This window comes from Phyllobates terribilis, unplaced genomic scaffold (assembly GCF_046119375.1).
Source record: "Phyllobates terribilis strain yellow unplaced genomic scaffold, ASM4611937v1 Scaffold_376__1_contigs__length_1858288, whole genome shotgun sequence".
Taxonomy (NCBI): domain Eukaryota; kingdom Metazoa; phylum Chordata; class Amphibia; order Anura; family Dendrobatidae; genus Phyllobates; species Phyllobates terribilis.
Genome location: NW_027363136.1, coordinates 1,363,063 through 1,379,649, shown reverse-complemented (window position 1 = coordinate 1,379,649; position 16,587 = coordinate 1,363,063). Strand labels below are relative to the sequence as shown.

At 44.7% G+C, this 16,587-nt stretch overlaps 11 non-coding genes and 1 pseudogene across 11 annotated transcripts; all 12 read left to right on the top strand.

Moving 5' to 3' along the window:
- The first annotated feature begins 744 nt into the window (after nucleotides 1-744).
- On the top strand, nucleotides 745-935 carry LOC141223196 (U2 spliceosomal RNA). The gene has a single exon (XR_012290834.1). It is a non-coding gene; the product is annotated as a U2 spliceosomal RNA (small nuclear RNA).
- Nucleotides 936-2,050: 1,115 nt separating this feature from the next.
- On the top strand, nucleotides 2,051-2,240 carry LOC141223416 (U2 spliceosomal RNA). The gene has a single exon (XR_012291044.1). It is a non-coding gene; the product is annotated as a U2 spliceosomal RNA (small nuclear RNA).
- Nucleotides 2,241-3,355: 1,115 nt separating this feature from the next.
- LOC141223195 (U2 spliceosomal RNA) lies at nucleotides 3,356-3,546 on the top strand. The gene has a single exon (XR_012290833.1). It is a non-coding gene; the product is annotated as a U2 spliceosomal RNA (small nuclear RNA).
- Nucleotides 3,547-5,982: 2,436 nt separating this feature from the next.
- On the top strand, nucleotides 5,983-6,173 carry LOC141223487 (U2 spliceosomal RNA). The gene has a single exon (XR_012291102.1). It is a non-coding gene; the product is annotated as a U2 spliceosomal RNA (small nuclear RNA).
- A 1,115-nt stretch (nucleotides 6,174-7,288) lies between these two features.
- Nucleotides 7,289-7,479, top strand: LOC141223194 (U2 spliceosomal RNA). Its single transcript, XR_012290832.1, has one exon. It is a non-coding gene; the product is annotated as a U2 spliceosomal RNA (small nuclear RNA).
- A 1,115-nt stretch (nucleotides 7,480-8,594) lies between these two features.
- On the top strand, nucleotides 8,595-8,785 carry LOC141223408 (U2 spliceosomal RNA). Its single transcript, XR_012291036.1, has one exon. It is a non-coding gene; the product is annotated as a U2 spliceosomal RNA (small nuclear RNA).
- Nucleotides 8,786-9,900: 1,115 nt separating this feature from the next.
- LOC141223415 (U2 spliceosomal RNA) lies at nucleotides 9,901-10,091 on the top strand. The gene has a single exon (XR_012291043.1). It is a non-coding gene; the product is annotated as a U2 spliceosomal RNA (small nuclear RNA).
- A 1,115-nt stretch (nucleotides 10,092-11,206) lies between these two features.
- LOC141223192 (U2 spliceosomal RNA) lies at nucleotides 11,207-11,397 on the top strand. Its single transcript, XR_012290830.1, has one exon. It is a non-coding gene; the product is annotated as a U2 spliceosomal RNA (small nuclear RNA).
- A 1,115-nt stretch (nucleotides 11,398-12,512) lies between these two features.
- LOC141223293 (U2 spliceosomal RNA) lies at nucleotides 12,513-12,703 on the top strand. The gene has a single exon (XR_012290925.1). It is a non-coding gene; the product is annotated as a U2 spliceosomal RNA (small nuclear RNA).
- Nucleotides 12,704-13,818: 1,115 nt separating this feature from the next.
- On the top strand, nucleotides 13,819-14,009 carry LOC141223413 (U2 spliceosomal RNA). The gene has a single exon (XR_012291041.1). It is a non-coding gene; the product is annotated as a U2 spliceosomal RNA (small nuclear RNA).
- A 1,115-nt stretch (nucleotides 14,010-15,124) lies between these two features.
- LOC141223541 (U2 spliceosomal RNA) lies at nucleotides 15,125-15,216 on the top strand (annotated as a pseudogene).
- A 794-nt stretch (nucleotides 15,217-16,010) lies between these two features.
- Nucleotides 16,011-16,192, top strand: LOC141223465 (U2 spliceosomal RNA). Its single transcript, XR_012291084.1, has one exon. It is a non-coding gene; the product is annotated as a U2 spliceosomal RNA (small nuclear RNA).
- The last annotated feature ends 395 nt before the right edge of the window (nucleotides 16,193-16,587 follow it).

The following is a 16,587-nucleotide window of genomic DNA, read 5'->3' as shown; positions in this document are numbered from 1 at the left end:
AATGCCCTTGTTATCAACAGCAGCCTTTTAAACTCACCTGAGCTAACAGGTATGTGCGCTGGTTACTCTGCTGCGCTTAAAATTTCTTTTTTGGTTTGCTACAATGCCTTTTCTGAAACGTTGTCTCCTTCTGCTGGAACACTGACTTCTTTCATTTAATGCCTGCAGACTATAAAAGAGAACCCAACCCAAAAAGTTTGGTTGATTAGTCTGTGGCATTCTGTTAAACTGTTGCTTATGGCGGTCTCTGTGAGCTTCTCAGCGACATTCAGCCAGCCAGGTATCCTGCCTGCAGTAGATGGAATGTGGCAATGGAACGCTGGCTGCGCGTGTCATAATAGGCTCTGAGCCTTTATATACCTGTGCACAGCAGCAGCCACCTTCAGTCTGCTGCTGGACAGCCAGCAGCAGCAGCAGCAGGAGAGGTATGTAATCAGGAGCCCTCCTGCTAAGGGTAGACAGCTGCTCGTTCCACCCCACCCCCCGCCTTAATTGGTTCTCCTCCCTTCCAACGGTGTTGAGGCGGGTGGGAACAGCAGGGGGTGAAGGTGCTGTGTTTAAAGAGGTGGAGTTATGCAGATCTAAAACGCGTGGATTGCAGCAGCAGCAAGCCGAAAAGTGCAGGCATGTAAGGGATCTAGAGGTTGACAACATGTCTTCTTAACGGGAGTCCAGGAGCTCATCTCCACAAATGGACTTTTCAGGATCCTTGGGTGGCTCCGTAGTTTGAAACCAATTCTGGTTATCGCTTCTCGGCCTTTTGGCTAAGATCAAGTGTAGTATCTGTTCTTATCAGTTTAATATCTGATACGTCCCCTATCTGGGGACCATATATTAAATGGATTTTTAGAACAGGGAGATGGAAAAAGAGCTTGCTCTGTCCACTCCACGCATTGACCTGGTATTGCAGTATCTCCAGGACCGGTGCACCCCTTCTTTAATGCAGTTTCTAAAATCAGAAAGAATTGAATTCAATGTTTTTTGTTCATTTTGCTTGTTTGTCGGATTTTGGGATGGACTCTTTGGCTTTGCTTTTCTTCTCCTCATTGGATTTTTCATGTTCAAAGTTGCAGAAGCCAGATTACAAGCTCATTTTGGTTCAACTTCAGCAACTGTGCATTGCATTGCCATGTAATGTGATGCAATGCTATCTATCTAGCTCTCCCTTTTTACTTCCTTTTGGATAAACAGACATATTAGGCAAGCATTTTGGAGCTTTCACCTAAATAACTACAGGTGGTGAGATAAGCTGCACAATATAATTAACCTTTCAGTATATTGTTGCACACACACCATCTATTTAGCAAATGCCCTTGTTATCAACAGCAGCCTTATAAACTCACCTGAGCTAACAGGTATGTGCGCTGGTTACTCTGCTGCGCTTAAAATTTCTTTTTTGGTTTGCTACAATGCCTTTTCTGAAACGTTGTCTCCTTCTGCTGGAACACTGACTTCTTTCATTTAATGCCTGCAGACTATAAAAGAGAACCCAACCCAAAAAGTTTGGTTGATTAGTCTGTGGCATTCTGTTAAACTGTTGCTTATGGCGGTCTCTGTGAGCTTCTCAGCGACATTCAGCCAGCCAGGTATCCTGCCTGCAGTAGATGGAATGTGGCAATGGAACGCTGGCTGCGCGTGTCATAATAGGCTCTGAGCCTTTATATACCTGTGCACAGCAGCAGCCACCTTCAGTCTGCTGCTGGACAGCCAGCAGCAGCAGCAGCAGGAGAGGTATGTAATCAGGAGCCCTCCTGCTAAGGGTAAACAGCTGCTCGTTCCACCCCACCCCCCGCCTTAATTGGTTCTCCTCCCTTCCAACGGTGTTGAGGCGGGTGGGAACAGCAGGGGGTGAAGGTGCTGTGTTTAAAGAGGTGGAGTTATGCAGATCTAAAACGCGTGGATTGCAGCAGCAGCAAGCCGAAAAGTGCAGGCATGTAAGGGATCTAGAGGTTGACAACATGTCTTCTTAACGGGAGTCCAGGAGCTCATCTCCACAAATGGACTTTTCAGGATCCTTGGGTGGCTCCGTAGTTTGAAACCAATTCTGGTTATCGCTTCTCGGCCTTTTGGCTAAGATCAAGTGTAGTATCTGTTCTTATCAGTTTAATATCTGATACGTCCCCTATCTGGGGACCATATATTAAATGGATTTTAGAACAGGGAGATGGAAAAAGAGCTTGCTCTGTCCACTCCACGCATTGACCTGGTATTGCAGTATCTCCAGGACCGGTGCACCCCTTCTTTAATGCAGTTTCTAAAATCAGAAAGAATTGAATTCAATGTTTTTTGTTCATTTTGCTTGTTTGTCGGATTTTGGGATGGACTCTTTGGCTTTGCTTTTCTTCTCCTCATTGGATTTTTCATGTTCAAAGTTGCAGAAGCCAGATTACAAGCTCATTTTGGTTCAACTTCAGCAACTGTGCATTGCATTGCCATGTAATGTGATGCAATGCTATCTTTCTAGCTCTCCCTTTTTACTTCCTTTTGGATAAACAGACATATTAGGCAAGCATTTTGGAGCTTTCACCTAAATAACTACAGGTGGTGAGATAAGCTGCACAATATAATTGACCTTTCAGTATATTGTTGCACACACACCATCTATTTAGCAAATGCCCTTGTTATCAACAGCAGCCTTTTAAACTCACCTGAGCTAACAGGTATGTGCGCTGGTTACTCTGCTGCTCTTAAAATTTCTTTTTTGGTTTGCTACAATGCCTTTTCTGAAACGTTGTCTCCTTCTGCTGGAACACTGACTTCTTTCATTTAATGCCTGCAGACTATAAAAGAGAACCCAACCCAAAAAGTTTGGTTGATTAGTCTGTGGCATTCTGTTAAACTGTTGCTTATGGCGGTCTCTGTGAGCTTCTCAGCGACATTCAGCCAGCCAGGTATCCTGCCTGCAGTAGATGGAATGTGGCAATGGAACGCTGGCTGCGCGTGTCATAATAGGCTCTGAGCCTTTATATACCTGTGCACAGCAGCAGCCACCTTCAGTCTGCTGCTGGACAGCCAGCAGCAGCAGCAGCAGGAGAGGTATGTAATCAGGAGCCCTCCTGCTAAGGGTAGACAGCTGCTCGTTCCACCCCACCCCCCGCCTTAATTGGTTCTCCTCCCTTCCAACGGTGTTGAGGCGGGTGGGAACAGCAGGGGGTGAAGGTGCTGTGTTTAAAGAGGTGGAGTTATGCAGATCTAAAACGCGTGGATTGCAGCAGCAGCAAGCCGAAAAGTGCAGGCATGTAAGGGATCTAGAGGTTGACAACATGTCTTCTTAACGGGAGTCCAGGAGCTCATCTCCACAAATGGACTTTTCAGGATCCTTGGGTGGCTCCGTAGTTTGAAACCAATTCTGGTTATCGCTTCTCGGCCTTTTGGCTAAGATCAAGTGTAGTATCTGTTCTTATCAGTTTAATATCTGATACGTCCCCTATCTGGGGACCATATATTAAATGGATTTTTAGAACAGGGAGATGGAAAAAGAGCTTGCTCTGTCCACTCCACGCATTGACCTGGTATTGCAGTATCTCCAGGACCGGTGCACCCCTTCTTTAATGCAGTTTCTAAAATCAGAAAGAATTGAATTCAATGTTTTTTGTTCATTTTGCTTGTTTGTCGGATTTTGGGATGGACTCTTTGGCTTTGCTTTTCTTCTCCTCATTGGATTTTTCATGTTCAAAGTTGCAGAAGCCAGATTACAAGCTCATTTTGGTTCAACTTCAGCAACTGTGCATTGCATTGCCATGTAATCTGATGCAATGCTATCTTTCTAGCTCTCCCTTTTTACTTCCTTTTGGATAAACAGACATATTAGGCAAGCATTTTGGAGCTTTCACCTAAATAACTACAGGTGGTGAGATAAGCTGCACAATATAATTGACCTTTCAGTATATTGTTGCACACACACCATCTATTTAGCAAATGCCCTTGTTATCAACAGCAGCCTTTTAAACTCACCTGAGCTAACAGGTATGTGCGCTGGTTACTCTGCTGCGCTTAAAATTTCTTTTTTGGTTTGCTACAATGCCTTTTCTGAAACGTTGTCTCCTTCTGCTGGAACACTGACTTCTTTCATTTAATGCCTGCAGACTATAAAAGAGAACCCAACCCAAAAAGTTTGGTTGATTAGTCTGTGGCATTCTGTTAAACTGTTGCTTATGGCGGTCTCTGTGAGCTTCTCAGCGACATTCAGCCAGCCAGGTATCCTGCCTGCAGTAGATGGAATGTGGCAATGGAACGCTGGCTGCGCGTGTCATAATAGGCTCTGAGCCTTTATATACCTGTGCACAGCAGCAGCCACCTTCAGTCTGCTGCTGGACAGCCAGCAGCAGCAGCAGCAGGAGAGGTATGTAATCAGGAGCCCTCCTGCTAAGGGTAGACAGCTGCTCGTTCCACCCCACCCCCCGCCTTAATTGGTTCTCCTCCCTTCCAACGGTGTTGAGGCGGGTGGGAACAGCAGGGGGTGAAGGTGCTGTGTTTAAAGAGGTGGAGTTATGCAGATCTAAAACGCGTGGATTGCAGCAGCAGCAAGCCGAAAAGTGCAGGCATGTAAGGGATCTAGAGGTTGACAACATGTCTTCTTAACGGGAGTCCAGGAGCTCATCTCCACAAATGGACTTTTCAGGATCCTTGGGTGGCTCCGTAGTTTGAAACCAATTCTGGTTATCGCTTCTCGGCCTTTTGGCTAAGATCAAGTGCAGTGATCTAGCGGTTGCTGCCTTGGTCTTGACTGGGAGGTGCTTGGGGTACCCGGCTCCTTGGCCTGGGGGGATCGCTACACTCATCGGTGGAGCTAAACCCTCCTGCTGCTATTAGGGAGTCGGATTAGTCCCTGGGCAACGAGAGGCGATCACCTTGTCACCACACATAGCTGTGGGGGGCAACTGTCGCCACACATAGCTGTGGTGGCAACATTTGGAGGATTAAAAGGAAAAACGGAAGGAAAACGGATTGTTGAGATGGAGTTTTGGAAAAAGAAGAGATGCTTACGTTTTTTTGTGAAACGGGAGACGGAAGAAACTTTTTTGGAAGAAAAATGGATTCTGGAAATTTTGAGGAAACATGAAGTTTTGGAGAAGGATATCTACTGTATGCAAGAAATAAAGCAAGGTAAAGTTTGTGATGTGACTCTAGTTTCTGAGGAAAAGTGCATTCATTTTTTCAAATGCTGGAGTGAAGAGGATTCTGGGAAAATTGGAGTAAGTGCATCATTCATGGGGAAACCGAAGAGTGTGATAATTTACATGGACAATCCGTTTGTGGAAATAGAGGAGATAATGGTTTTTTTGGAATCTAAATGTAAGATGGTAAAGTTTCAGAAATTATACAGGAACAAAGTTGGTATTTGGAACGGAAAGAGACGTTTTTTGGTGTGGACAACAGGAGAAGAAAATTTGCACAATGGGAGGATTATGGTAAACGGGAGTTCTGGGTATTGTTACATGGAAAGCAGCAAAGGAACTTTTGAAAAGAACTTTGGAGGACAAAAGGAAGATATTGGTGATAAAATGAAGAAGGAAGTTGATGCGATAATTATAGAGGAGAATAAGCAGGGAAAAGAAGTTGAAAGTTTAAAGGTGAAGAAAAAGGTAACGGTACAGGAAAATTGTGGATCAAGGAAAGTATCTGGTGAAAAGAAAGAAGTAAAAGAGGAAAAGGGTAAAGTTTTGGAGAAGGTGGTGACTTTCAGAGATGATGAGGAAGAGTATGATTGGGAACAGATGCGGTTAGAGCATGAGGAGGAAGAAAAGAAGTTAAGGGGTTTTGTTGGGAGGAAAGTAAAAGGGAAAAAGGGGATATTTAGTTTGGGAAACCGGGTGAAGTAATGTCAGTTGTGATTTGTTTGGAAACTGTTGAAACTGTAAAGGAATTGTTATGTTTAACTTTATATATATTAATTAAAATGAAAAAATATAAATATAATATCTAAACACGATGATGGAACTAAAATCTTGAGTTTAGTGATATATGATTTAAGATTATAAAACTTAATTTCTGAGTGTTTGGAAAAAAAAAAAAAAAAATCTGTTCTTATCAGTTTAATATCTGATACGTCCCCTATCTGGGGACCATATATTAAATGGATTTTTAGAACAGGGAGATGGAAAAAGAGCTTGCTCTGTCCACTCCACGCATTGACCTGGTATTGCAGTATCTCCAGGACCGGTGCACCCCTTCTTTAATGCAGTTTCTAAAATCAGAAAGAATTGAATTCAATGTTTTTTGTTCATTTTGCTTGTTTGTCGGATTTTGGGATGGACTCTTTGGCTTTGCTTTTCTTCTCCTCATTGGATTTTTCATGTTCAAAGTTGCAGAAGCCAGATTACAAGCTCATTTTGGTTCAACTTCAGCAACTGTGCATTGCATTGCCATGTAATGTGATGCAATGCTATCTTTCTAGCTCTCCCTTTTTACTTCCTTTTGGATAAACAGACATATTAGGCAAGCATTTTGGAGCTTTCACCTAAATAACTACAGGTGGTGAGATAAGCTGCACAATATAATTGACCTTTCAGTATATTGTTGCACACACACCATCTATTTAGCAAATGCCCTTGTTATCAACAGCAGCCTTTTAAACTCACCTGAGCTAACAGGTATGTGCGCTGGTTAATCTGCTGCGCTTAAAATTTCTTTTTTGGTTTGCTACAATGCCTTTTCTGAAACGTTGTCTCCTTCTGCTGGAACACTGACTTCTTTCATTTAATGCCTGCAGACTATAAAAGAGAACCCAACCCAAAAAGTTTGGTTGATTAGTCTGTGGCATTCTGTTAAACTGTTGCTTATGGCGGTCTCTGTGAGCTTCTCAGCGACATTCAGCCAGCCAGGTATCCTGCCTGCAGTAGATGGAATGTGGCAATGGAACGCTGGCTGCGCGTGTCATAATAGGCTCTGAGCCTTTATATACCTGTGCACAGCAGCAGCCACCTTCAGTCTGCTGCTGGACAGCCAGCAGCAGCAGCAGCAGGAGAGGTATGTAATCAGGAGCCCTCCTGCTAAGGGTAGACAGCTGCTCGTTCCACCCCACCCCCCGCCTTAATTGGTTCTCCTCCCTTCCAACGGTGTTGAGGCGGGTGGGAACAGCAGGGGGTGAAGGTGCTGTGTTTAAAGAGGTGGAGTTATGCAGATCTAAAATGCGTGGATTGCAGCAGCAGCAAGCCGAAAAGTGCAGGCATGTAAGGGATCTAGAGGTTGACAACATGTCTTCTTAACGGGAGTCCAGGAGCTCATCTCCACAAATGGACTTTTCAGGATCCTTGGGTGGCTCCGTAGTTTGAAACCAATTCTGGTTATCGCTTCTCGGCCTTTTGGCTAAGATCAAGTGTAGTATCTGTTCTTATCAGTTTAATATCTGATACGTCCCCTATCTGGGGACCATATATTAAATGGATTTTTAGAACAGGGAGATGGAAAAAGAGCTTGCTCTGTCCACTCCACGCATTGACCTGGTATTGCAGTATCTCCAGGACCGGTGCACCCCTTCTTTAATGCAGTTTCTAAAATCAGAAAGAATTGAATTCAATGTTTTTTGTTCATTTTGCTTGTTTGTCGGATTTTGGGATGGACTCTTTGGCTTTGCTTTTCTTCTCCTCATTGGATTTTTCATGTTCAAAGTTGCAGAAGCCAGATTACAAGCTCATTTTGGTTCAACTTCAGCAACTGTGCATTGCATTGCCATGTAATGTGATGCAATGCTATCTTTCTAGCTCTCCCTTTTTACTTCCTTTTGGATAAACAGACATATTAGGCAAGCATTTTGGAGCTTTCACCTAAATAACTACAGGTGGTGAGATAAGCTGCACAATATAATTGACCTTTCAGTATATTGTTGCACACACACCATCTATTTAGCAAATGCCCTTGTTATCAACAGCAGCCTTTTAAACTCACCTGAGCTAACAGGTATGTGCGCTGGTTACTCTGCTGCGCTTAAAATTTCTTTTTTGGTTTGCTACAATGCCTTTTCTGAAACGTTGTCTCCTTCTGCTGGAACACTGACTTCTTTCATTTAATGCCTGCAGACTATAAAAGAGAACCCAACCCAAAAAGTTTGGTTGATTAGTCTGTGGCATTCTGTTAAACTGTTGCTTATGGCGGTCTCTGTGAGCTTCTCAGCGACATTCAGCCAGCCAGGTATCCTGCCTGCAGTAGATGGAATGTGGCAATGGAACGCTGGCTGCGCGTGTCATAATAGGCTCTGAGCCTTTATATACCTGTGCACAGCAGCAGCCACCTTCAGTCTGCTGCTGGACAGCCAGCAGCAGCAGCAGCAGGAGAGGTATGTAATCAGGAGCCCTCCTGCTAAGGGTAGACAGCTGCTCGTTCCACCCCACCCCCCGCCTTAATTGGTTCTCCTCCCTTCCAACGGTGTTGAGGCGGGTGGGAACAGCAGGGGGTGAAGGTGCTGTGTTTAAAGAGGTGGAGTTATGCAGATCTAAAACGCGTGGATTGCAGCAGCAGCAAGCCGAAAAGTGCAGGCATGTAAGGGATCTAGAGGTTGACAACATGTCTTCTTAACGGGAGTCCAGGAGCTCATCTCCACAAATGGACTTTTCAGGATCCTTGGGTGGCTCCGTAGTTTGAAACCAATTCTGGTTATCGCTTCTCGGCCTTTTGGCTAAGATCAAGTGTAGTATCTGTTCTTATCAGTTTAATATCTGATATGTCCCCTATCTGGGGACCATATATTAAATGGATTTTTAGAACAGGGAGATGGAAAAAGAGCTTGCTCTGTCCACTCCACGCATTGACCTGGTATTGCAGTATCTCCAGGACCGGTGCACCCCTTCTTTAATGCAGTTTCTAAAATCAGAAAGAATTGAATTCAATGTTTTTTGTTCATTTTGCTTGTTTGTCGGATTTTGGGATGGACTCTTTGGCTTTGCTTTTCTTCTCCTCATTGGATTTTTCATGTTCAAAGTTGCAGAAGCCAGATTACAAGCTCATTTTGGTTCAACTTCAGCAACTGTGCATTGCATTGCCATGTAATGTGATGCAATGCTATCTTTCTAGCTCTCCCTTTTTACTTCCTTTTGGATAAACAGACATATTAGGCAAGCATTTTGGAGCTTTCACCTAAATAACTACAGGTGGTGAGATAAGCTGCACAATATAATTGACCTTTCAGTATATTGTTGCACACACACCATCTATTTAGCAAATGCCCTTGTTATCAACAGCAGCCTTTTAAACTCACCTGAGCTAACAGGTATGTGCGCTGGTTACTCTGCTGCGCTTAAAATTTCTTTTTTGGTTTGCTACAATGCCTTTTCTGAAACGTTGTCTCCTTCTGCTGGAACACTGACTTCTTTCATTTAATGCCTGCAGACTATAAAAGAGAACCCAACCCAAAAAGTTTGGTTGATTAGTCTGTGGCATTCTGTTAAACTGTTGCTTATGGCGGTCTCTGTGAGCTTCTCAGCGACATTCAGCCAGCCAGGTATCCTGCCTGCAGTAGATGGAATGTGGCAATGGAACGCTGGCTGCGCGTGTCATAATAGGCTCTGAGCCTTTATATACCTGTGCACAGCAGCAGCCACCTTCAGTCTGCTGCTGGACAGCCAGCAGCAGCAGCAGCAGGAGAGGTATGTAATCAGGAGCCCTCCTGCTAAGGGTAGACAGCTGCTCGTTCCACCCCACCCCCCGCCTTAATTGGTTCTCCTCCCTTCCAACGGTGTTGAGGCGGGTGGGAACAGCAGGGGGTGAAGGTGCTGTGTTTAAAGAGGTGGAGTTATGCAGATCTAAAACGCGTGGATTGCAGCAGCAGCAAGCCGAAAAGTGCAGGCATGTAAGGGATCTAGAGGTTGACAACATGTCTTCTTAACGGGAGTCCAGGAGCTCATCTCCACAAATGGACTTTTCCTGATCCTTGGGTGGCTCCGTAGTTTGAAACCAATTCTGGTTATCGCTTCTCGGCCTTTTGGCTAAGATCAAGTGTAGTATCTGTTCTTATCAGTTTAATATCTGATATGTCCCCTATCTGGGGACCATATATTAAATGGATTTTTAGAACAGGGAGATGGAAAAAGAGCTTACTCTGTCCACTCCACGCATTGACCTGGTATTGCAGTATCTCCAGGACCGGTGCACCCCTTCTTTAATGCAGTTTCTAAAATCAGAAAGAATTGAATTCAATGTTTTTTGTTCATTTTGCTTGTTTGTCGGATTTTGGGATGGACTCTTTGGCTTTGCTTTTCTTCTCCTCATTGGATTTTTCATGTTCAAAGTTGCAGAAGCCAGATTACAAGCTCATTTTGGTTCAACTTCAGCAACTGTGCATTGCATTGCCATGTAATGTGATGCAATGCTATCTTTCTAGCTCTCCCTTTTTACTTCCTTTTGGATAAACAGACATATTAGGCAAGCATTTTGGAGCTTTCACCTAAATAACTACAGGTGGTGAGATAAGCTGCACAATATAATTGACCTTTCAGTATATTGTTGCACACACACCATCTATTTAGCAAATGCCCTTGTTATCAACAGCAGCCTTTTAAACTCACCTGAGCTAACAGGTATGTGCGCTGGTTACTCTGCTGCGCTTAAAATTTCTTTTTTGGTTTGCTACAATGCCTTTTCTGAAACGTTGTCTCCTTCTGCTGGAACACTGACTTCTTTCATTTAATGCCTGCAGACTATAAAAGAGAACCCAACCCAAAAAGTTTGGTTGATTAGTCTGTGGCATTCTGTTAAACTGTTGCTTATGGCGGTCTCTGTGAGCTTCTCAGCGACATTCAGCCAGCCAGGTATCCTGCCTGCAGTAGATGGAATGTGGCAATGGAACGCTGGCTGCGCGTGTCATAATAGGCTCTGAGCCTTTATATACCTGTGCACAGCAGCAGCCACCTTCAGTCTGCTGCTGGACAGCCAGCAGCAGCAGCAGCAGGAGAGGTATGTAATCAGGAGCCCTCCTGCTAAGGGTAGACAGCTGCTCGTTCCACCCCACCCCCCGCCTTAATTGGTTCTCCTCCCTTCCAACGGTGTTGAGGCGGGTGGGAACAGCAGGGGGTGAAGGTGCTGTGTTTAAAGAGGTGGAGTTATGCAGATCTAAAACGCGTGGATTGCAGCAGCAGCAAGCCGAAAAGTGCAGGCATGTAAGGGATCTAGAGGTTGACAACATGTCTTCTTAACGGGAGTCCAGGAGCTCATCTCCACAAATGGACTTTTCAGGATCCTTGGGTGGCTCCGTAGTTTGAAACCAATTCTGGTTATCGCTTCTCGGCCTTTTGGCTAAGATCAAGTGTAGTATCTGTTCTTATCAGTTTAATATCTGATACGTCCCCTATCTGGGGACCATATATTAAATGGATTTTTAGAACAGGGAGATGGAAAAAGAGCTTGCTCTGTCCACTCCACGCATTGACCTGGTATTGCAGTATCTCCAGGACCGGTGCACCCCTTCTTTAATGCAGTTTCTAAAATCAGAAAGAATTGAATTCAATGTTTTTTGTTCATTTTGCTTGTTTGTCGGATTTTGGGATGGACTCTTTGGCTTTGCTTTTCTTCTCCTCATTGGATTTTTCATGTTCAAAGTTGCAGAAGCCAGATTACAAGCTCATTTTGGTTCAACTTCAGCAACTGTGCATTGCATTGCCATGTAATGTGATGCAATGCTATCTTTCTAGCTCTCCCTTTTTACTTCCTTTTGGATAAACAGACATATTAGGCAAGCATTTTGGAGCTTTCACCTAAATAACTACAGGTGGTGAGATAAGCTGCACAATATAATTGACCTTTCAGTATATTGTTGCACACACACCATCTATTTAGCAAATGCCCTTGTTATCAACAGCAGCCTTTTAAACTCACCTGAGCTAACAGGTATGTGCGCTGGTTACTCTGCTGCGCTTAAAATTTCTTTTTTGGTTTGCTACAATGCCTTTTCTGAAACGTTGTCTCCTTCTGCTGGAACACTGACTTCTTTCATTTAATGCCTGCAGACTATAAAAGAGAACCCAACCCAAAAAGTTTGGTTGATTAGTCTGTGGCATTCTGTTAAACTGTTGCTTATGGCGGTCTCTGTGAGCTTCTCAGCGACATTCAGCCAGCCAGGTATCCTGCCTGCAGTAGATGGAATGTGGCAATGGAACGCTGGCTGCGCGTGTCATAATAGGCTCTGAGCCTTTATATACCTGTGCACAGCAGCAGCCACCTTCAGTCTGCTGCTGGACAGCCAGCAGCAGCAGCAGCAGGAGAGGTATGTAATCAGGAGCCCTCCTGCTAAGGGTAGACAGCTGCTCGTTCCACCCCACCCCCCGCCTTAATTGGTTCTCCTCCCTTCCAACGGTGTTGAGGCGGGTGGGAACAGCAGGGGGTGAAGGTGCTGTGTTTAAAGAGGTGGAGTTATGCAGATCTAAAACGCGTGGATTGCAGCAGCAGCAAGCCGAAAAGTGCAGGCATGTAAGGGATCTAGAGGTTGACAACATGTCTTCTTAACGGGAGTCCAGGAGCTCATCTCCACAAATGGACTTTTCAGGATCCTTGGGTGGCTCCGTAGTTTGAAACCAATTCTGGTTATCGCTTCTCGGCCTTTTGGCTAAGATCAAGTGTAGTATCTGTTCTTATCAGTTTAATATCTGATATGTCCCCTATCTGGGGACCATATATTAAATGGATTTTTAGAACAGGGAGATGGAAAAAGAGCTTGCTCTGTCCACTCCACGCATTGACCTGGTATTGCAGTATCTCCAGGACCGGTGCACCCCTTCTTTAATGCAGTTTCTAAAATCAGAAAGAATTGAATTCAATGTTTTTTGTTCATTTTGCTTGTTTGTCGGATTTTGGGATGGACTCTTTGGCTTTGCTTTTCTTCTCCTCATTGGATTTTTCATGTTCAAAGTTGCAGAAGCCAGATTACAAGCTCATTTTGGTTCAACTTCAGCAACTGTGCATTGCATTGCCATGTAATGTGATGCAATGCTATCTTTCTAGCTCTCCCTTTTTACTTCCTTTTGGATAAACAGACATATTAGGCAAGCATTTTGGAGCTTTCACCTAAATAACTACAGGTGGTGAGATAAGCTGCACAATATAATTGACCTTTCAGTATATTGTTGCACACACACCATCTATTTAGCAAATGCCCTTGTTATCAACAGCAGCCTTTTAAACTCACCTGAGCTAACAGGTATGTGCGCTGGTTACTCTGCTGCGCTTAAAATTTCTTTTTTGGTTTGCTACAATGCCTTTTCTGAAACGTTGTCTCCTTCTGCTGGAACACTGACTTCTTTCATTTAATGCCTGCAGACTATAAAAGAGAACCCAACCCAAAAAGTTTGGTTGATTAGTCTGTGGCATTCTGTTAAACTGTTGCTTATGGCGGTCTCTGTGAGCTTCTCAGCGACATTCAGCCAGCCAGGTATCCTGCCTGCAGTAGATGGAATGTGGCAATGGAACGCTGGCTGCGCGTGTCATAATAGGCTCTGAGCCTTTATATACCTGTGCACAGCAGCAGCCACCTTCAGTCTGCTGCTGGACAGCCAGCAGCAGCAGCAGCAGGAGAGGTATGTAATCAGGAGCCCTCCTGCTAAGGGTAGACAGCTGCTCGTTCCACCCCACCCCCCGCCTTAATTGGTTCTCCTCCCTTCCAACGGTGTTGAGGCGGGTGGGAACAGCAGGGGGTGAAGGTGCTGTGTTTAAAGAGGTGGAGTTATGCAGATCTAAAACGCGTGGATTGCAGCAGCAGCAAGCCGAAAAGTGCAGGCATGTAAGGGATCTAGAGGTTGACAACATGTCTTCTTAACGGGAGTCCAGGAGCTCATCTCCACAAATGGACTTTTCCTGATCCTTGGGTGGCTCCGTAGTTTGAAACCAATTCTGGTTATCGCTTCTCGGCCTTTTGGCTAAGATCAAGTGTAGTATCTGTTCTTATCAGTTTAATATCTGATATGTCCCCTATCTGGGGACCATATATTAAATGGATTTTTAGAACAGGGAGATGGAAAAAGAGCTTACTCTGTCCACTCCACGCATTGACCTGGTATTGCAGTATCTCCAGGACCGGTGCACCCCTTCTTTAATGCAGTTTCTAAAATCAGAAAGAATTGAATTCAATGTTTTTTGTTCATTTTGCTTGTTTGTCGGATTTTGGGATGGACTCTTTGGCTTTGCTTTTCTTCTCCTCATTGGATTTTTCATGTTCAAAGTTGCAGAAGCCAGATTACAAGCTCATTTTGGTTCAACTTCAGCAACTGTGCATTGCATTGCCATGTAATGTGATGCAATGCTATCTTTCTAGCTCTCCCTTTTTACTTCCTTTTGGATAAACAGACATATTAGGCAAGCATTTTGGAGCTTTCACCTAAATAACTACAGGTGGTGAGATAAGCTGCACAATATAATTGACCTTTCAGTATATTGTTGCACACACACCATCTATTTAGCAAATGCCCTTGTTATCAACAGCAGCCTTTTAAACTCACCTGAGCTAACAGGTATGTGCGCTGGTTACTCTGCTGCGCTTAAAATTTCTTTTTTGGTTTGCTACAATGCCTTTTCTGAAACGTTGTCTCCTTCTGCTGGAACACTGACTTCTTTCATTTAATGCCTGCAGACTATAAAAGAGAACCCAACCCAAAAAGTTTGGTTGATTAGTCTGTGGCATTCTGTTAAACTGTTGCTTATGGCGGTCTCTGTGAGCTTCTCAGCGACATTCAGCCAGCCAGGTATCCTGCCTGCAGTAGATGGAATGTGGCAATGGAACGCTGGCTGCGCGTGTCATAATAGGCTCTGAGCCTTTATATACCTGTGCACAGCAGCAGCCACCTTCAGTCTGCTGCTGGACAGCCAGCAGCAGCAGCAGCAGGAGAGGTATGTAATCAGGAGCCCTCCTGCTAAGGGTAGACAGCTGCTCGTTCCACCCCACCCCCCGCCTTAATTGGTTCTCCTCCCTTCCAACGGTGTTGAGGCGGGTGGGAACAGCAGGGGGTGAAGGTGCTGTGTTTAAAGAGGTGGAGTTATGCAGATCTAAAACGCGTGGATTGCAGCAGCAGCAAGCCGAAAAGTGCAGGCATGTAAGGGATCTAGAGGTTGACAACATGTCTTCTTAACGGGAGTCCAGGAGCTCATCTCCACAAATGGACTTTTCAGGATCCTTGGGTGGCTCCGTAGTTTGAAACCAATTCTGGTTATCGCTTCTCGGCCTTTTGGCTAAGATCAAGTGTAGTATCTTTCGAAAAGGCGGTTTTGGATGTTGGCCGCCCTAGTAGATTGATACATTATGCACACTGGGGTTTAGGCGCTTGTTAGTACGCCAGGTGGCTAATATAGTCATCTGGTGGAAAGCATGGCCCCCCAGGATCGACGCCATTGGGCCGGGTAAGATCGAAAGCCCGAAGTGTGAAGTGCCCCAGGAGTGGTGACCCTGGGGTGCCTTAACTCACTGGGATTGGGAACCCCACTTGAGTTTATGGCACATTTGCACTAGCACTTCAATATTTCTTTCTTCACACACACCCTTATTCCGGGCCTTCTGGCCTTAGGATGGGGAATTTTTCAATTCCCGGTCGAAGGTCCGGGCAGTATTATACTGTGAAACCTTCACTATTTATTTAATTTTTTTTTGTCACTGTGTGTCCACTTTTTCACGTGTGTCCACGTCCTTACTAGGATTTTGTCGGGATGCGGTTCCCTTACGGGTTCCTCTCTTGGCAGGTCTAGGGGGGGAGTGTGTGGCCATCAGGTTCCGCTCCCCCCTGAACCCCACTGGCTCTCCTCTTTCGGGAGGAGAGCGTTGTTGGCTCCCCTCTTCCGGGAGGGGAGCACAGTCTTTGGCTCCCAGTGCCTTGCTCGGGTGAGAACTCGGGCAGGTATTGGGGGTAAGATTGGGTCGCCTCTGGCTCCGGTTGGAGGTGGCTATTTGTCCCTGTTCCTCGCTGTGGCCTTCTGGCTCGGAGGGACGGGGAATGGTTTGGGGGACCCTTCTCCTTTTGGAGAGGGTTTCAAGAAGACCAGCATCCTAGTGCACTTTTTTTTGTGGCACTTGTCACTTTTTTAAGCGCACTCGGGTTTTGTACACGAATTCGGGCTTTCGATAAAAAAAAAATCTGTTCTTATCAGTTTAATATCTGATACGTCCCCTATCTGGGGACCATATATTAAATGGATTTTTAGAACAGGGAGATGGAAAAAGAGCTTGCTCTGTCCACTCCACGCATTGACCTGGTATTGCAGTATCTCCAGGACCGGTGCACCCCTTCTTTAATGCAGTTTCTAAAATCAGAAAGAATTGAATTCAATGTTTTTTGTTCATTTTGCTTGTTTGTCGGATTTTGGGATGGACTCTTTGGCTTTGCTTTTCTTCTCCTCATTGGATTTTTCATGTTCAAAGTTGCAGAAGCCAGATTACAAGCTCATTTTGGTTCAACTTCAGCAACTGTGCATTGCATTGCCATGTAATGTGATGCAATGCTATCTTTCTAGCTCTCCCTTTTTACTTCCTTTTGGATAAACAGACATATTAGGCAAGCATTTTGGAGCTTTCACCTAAATAACTACAGGTGGTGAGATAAGCTGCACAATATAATTGACCTTTCAGTATATTGTTGCACACACACCATCTATTTAGCAAATGCCCTTGTTATCAACAGCAGC